The sequence below is a fragment of the Mercenaria mercenaria genome, chromosome 1 (assembly GCF_021730395.1).
Source record: "Mercenaria mercenaria strain notata chromosome 1, MADL_Memer_1, whole genome shotgun sequence".
Lineage (NCBI taxonomy): Eukaryota > Metazoa > Mollusca > Bivalvia > Venerida > Veneridae > Mercenaria > Mercenaria mercenaria.
Genome location: NC_069361.1, coordinates 13,863,967 through 13,868,550, shown reverse-complemented (window position 1 = coordinate 13,868,550; position 4,584 = coordinate 13,863,967). Strand labels below are relative to the sequence as shown.

General features: G+C 35.8%; 1 long non-coding RNA gene across 1 annotated transcript; it reads left to right on the top strand.

The window, feature by feature from the left end:
- Positions 1-879: 879 nt before the first annotated feature.
- On the top strand, positions 880-4,193 carry LOC128556166 (uncharacterized). The gene is made up of 2 exons (XR_008370468.1): positions 880-1,618; positions 1,951-4,193. It is a non-coding gene; the product is annotated as an uncharacterized LOC128556166 (long non-coding RNA).
- Positions 4,194-4,584: the final 391 nt, after the last annotated feature.

Genomic DNA, 4,584 nt, shown 5'->3' with positions numbered 1-4,584 from the left:
TCCCTTTGCTATGAACAATATACGATGTAATCTGTCATATTTATGACTTGTAATTGTGCAATTCTCGAATGTAACTCATTAAGCATAAATGTGCATTTTAAGAATTGCGCAGGCTTACAAAGCTTGGGTAACATCCAGCGAAAGACAAAAAATAGTTCCACTGCAGGGCTCCAGGTAAGATGCATATTAGCGTAAATTACGTATAGAAATAATGCAAATACGCATGTCTAATAATTTCTAAGCGTATAAAAACGTATATAAAATTACAGAAACGCACACAATGCTTTTTTAAAAACAAAATCTGAATCGTCTGGATGCGTTAGGTAACATAGCTGATCAGCCTTAATTCTCCCACATTGAACGTAAACACGCATCGTATGATTTCTATAAACTTTGCGTGGGTTGAATTTGCAGTCAGTAAACGGATAAATTATCGGAAGAAGAAGCTCTTACTGGTTTGTTTAGTTACTACTGATATTAAAAATGATTTTAATTCTTATTTTTCGAGAAATAAACAAATCGGCGAAACATTAAATTGTATTTTCTTGTAGTTTTTGAAATCGAAAGTAGATCGTCTATGTTTGGCGAAACGAAACAACTTTTTTATGAAAAGATTTAAATAAGAGGTAATTTAACCGTAAACTTCAATGTCAGATACTGCCAACTGCTGCTAAATGTCTTCGTATCATCACAATTTGTAAAATATATTGTTCAAACTGCAGAAAAGTGTAATCGTATCCGGATATAATATTTTGGGTAAATATCGAGCTGTGTTATGAAATTTTAAGAAAAAAACTAAAAACAAACTGAAACTGGTAGACTATACTGTCAGTACATCAATCATTAGCCGACTAAGGCCATTCAGGCCTTTGATTTTAAGTTTTCCATTTGTTGTTCCACTCCTTTGGGCTACAACAGTCAAGTTCTTTAAATTTTGCTCCCATCCTATGATGTAATCCTTCGGGCGTATATTGCCCCGCTTGGCGGAGCTCTTGTTTTAATGTTGTGTCGCACGTAGCTCCAAAAGTATTTGACCTAGAGTCACCAAAGTTTACAGGAATGTTGGTCAGCATGTGCAGTTGTGGACCTGGGGTTTTGCGTCCGGATTCATTCAGTCGTGTAGGAGTTATGGCCCCTGACTTAGTTAAAGATTGGTCATTTTAATGTTGTGTGGCACGTAGCTCCAAAAGTATTTGACCTAGAGTCACCAAAGTTTACAGGAATGTTGGTCAGCATGTGCAGTTGTGCACCTGGGGTTTTGCGTCCGGATTCATTCAGTATTGTAGGAGTTATGGCCCCTGACCTAGGAAAAAATTGTCATTTTAATGTATGCGGTGATGGACATGTATCTAAAAATCTCAAGAAAGCATATATGTATATGTACATTATATATATGGTTATTTTTTGCATTTTTTTAGCTCGACTATTCATAGAATAGTAGAGCTATTGGACTAGCCCATGCGTCGGTGTCCGCGTCGGCGTCTGCGTCCGCGTCCGCGTCCGCGTCCCGATTTGGTTAAGTTTTTGTATGTAAGCTGGTATCTCAGCAACCACTTGTGGGAATGGATTGAAACTTCACACACTTATTCACTGTGATAAACTGACTTACATTGCACAGGTTCCATAACTCTATTTTGCTTATTTACAAAATTATGCCCCTTTTTTGACTTAGAAATTTTTGGTTAAGGTTTTGTATGTAAGCTGGTATCTCAGCAACCACTTGTGGGAATGGATTGAAACTTCACACACTTATTCACTGTGATAAACTGACTTACTTTGCACAGGTTCCATAACTCTATTTTGCTTTTTTACAAAATTATGCCCCTTTTTCGACTTAGACATTTTTGGTTAAGGTTTTGTATGTAAGCTGGTATCTCAGTACTCACTAATTGGAATGGATTGAAACTTCACACACTTGTTCACTGTCATGATCTGACATACACAAAGCAGGTTCCATAACTCTGTTTTGCTTTTTTACAAAATTATGCCCCTTTTTTCGACTTAGAATTTTTTGGTTAAGGTTTTGTATGTAAGCTGGTATCTCAGTATCCACTAATGGGAAAGGATTGAACCTTCACACACTTGTTCACTGTCATGATATGACATGCAGTGCAAAGGGTCAATAACTCAACTTTGCATTTTACAAAATTATGCCCCTTTTTAAACTAAGGAGTTTTGGGTTAAATTCTTATATGTAAGCTGGTATCTCAGTACCCACTAATGGGAATGGATTGAAACTTCACACACTTGTCCACTGTCATGAGCTGATAAGCACTGTGCAGGTTCCATAACCCTATTTTGCTTTTTTTAAATTATGCCCCTTTTTCGACTTTCGTATTCATTCAGTCGACAAGGCTGTTGAATAGTCGAGCGTTGCTGTCCTCCGACAGCTCTTGTTTTAATAGCAACATATTGTTTTCCCAAAGTTGATCTGTGTCCTTTGTCATGTAGTGGGGGCATCTGTGTCCCATGGACACATTTCTAGTTATACTTAGACATACAGTCGAACCTGTATCAATCATCCAGCCCAGGGATTAAGCATTTAAGGCAGGTGGCTGCTTAAGACAAGTTGAAATTAGAAGAAAAAGTCAGTTTTGGAAGTAAGTCGTCTGCTTGATGCAAGTGAACCGATGCTTAATACAGATGGCTGCTTCAGCAGATTCAACTAAAATCTAAGTTGGGTTTCTTACTTTTTATTATTTTGTCATCTTGAATACATTTTTTGATCCCCTGCTGTGAAGTGGAATGGGAAATATAAAATTGCTGTTCTTACATCTGTGTGTCCATCTATCTTCTTGCCATCCAAATGCAATTTTTTTCATATATTTTTTACATTCAGTCATTTGTGTTTCTTGATATTTACTCTTTGCACCATCCTCCACTCCACCCACTAAAAGTTGAAAATAAAAACATTACTTCTTTAACTTAATAGTGTCTCTTAGCATCCACACCCATTCCACCCAGACTATCCCCTGCATCCTCAGCAAAAATTATATTTTACTTTTACTTTCTTCTGTTTCTTGACATTGTCTCTTGGTATTCCCATATCCCCCCAAAAAAGTTATTTTCTTGTTTTTCTGTATATTGTCTTTTAGTAGCCTGTCATTCAAAGGCAAACATTTGAAACATAGAAACTCAAAAAGATTCCACCACCACCTGTATGTATAACTTAACCATGCTCGACATGACTGATTCTGCCTTGCGACCAGTGTAGATTATGATCAGCCTGCACATCTGTGCAGTTTGATCATGATCTGCACTATTCGCTATTCAGCCAGTATCTATTAACAGTTAATGGTACTGTCCAAATTTAAAAATATGCAAATTCATTATAGAAATTTAGCAGGGTAAGGGTTAATTACATGTGAATCTTGCAAAATAAAGCTACTGTTCTCAAAAATACTGCGTAACAAACAGTTACCTGTTAAAGAGTGTTATGATACCCTGTGAAATATGCTTTCAAGCTTCTAACATTGTGCTCAAACCAGAGAATGGGACTGTGGTGACTTGATAAAAGACAGAACAGCCAAGAGAAACCATCTTCCTCCTGTACAGAAGTTGTTTGTTAGTTGTGGAGAATAAGCTTTTGTAAGAAATGCATTCACATTTTGGAGTATTCTCTGTAGCTACTGTAAAAAAACAAACGAAGATTTACCTCCCAAAACAATCATATATTTTCATAGACGATACAGGCGACTTGATGAAATACATGTTGGTTAGTGTTTCTGTATAGAAACATGTAAGGCAGCAACATCATCCTGACCTGCTAGTTACATCAGTTAACTGAAATATACATAATCACAGATGTGAAAATGAACATCTGCTTTGATAGCAGCGACATTCTGTGATGTTAACAAATGTTAACAAATATTACGTTTAAATTGCTTTTTAATTTTTTGTTAGCTTGATATTAATGGTGATCAATACTTGTTGTAGTTTTACATGATTTATACAAGGCATGAATTCATTTTATCATCTACATATTTTATTTTATTATTGAGTGGCAGAAATTCAATGTTGTTTGTTTTTGCTAAAGCATGGTGACAACGATTACTACTGTATTTTATTCAGTTTCTCAAATGTAGACAACTTTGAAGAATTAGTAACAGTAAATGTTCCCATGCCAAAATTAGCATTTCTACAACAGCTTAATATCAGTTTCATTTTTTTAAATATTAAACTCTTGCCCATCAGATGTGAAGTAGATTTAAAGTGGATTTAACTGTAGCAGGATGGAGGTGCATCCTCAAGGTTTCAATATGTTAGATAGGAATATTTCCTCTGAATACTTCATCTGCTCACAAATGATATACTAGCATGCAAATTTTGAAAATGTTGCCATTTAGCTTTGGTTGCATTTGATTCAAGTCTAATGAGGATTTTATTAGTTCCCTACAAGTGAAATCTGAGGAGACTTACGCCGTCGTCCTTCACATACACACGTTTTTCCATCACACAAAGTGGGATCCTGCAAGTACAAGATATTTTCATGAAACTTTATACAGATTAATAGAGAATATGCATGTTCTTTTATGTTATTGATATGATAACAAATGTAGTTGCTACACCAACAAATTACACACC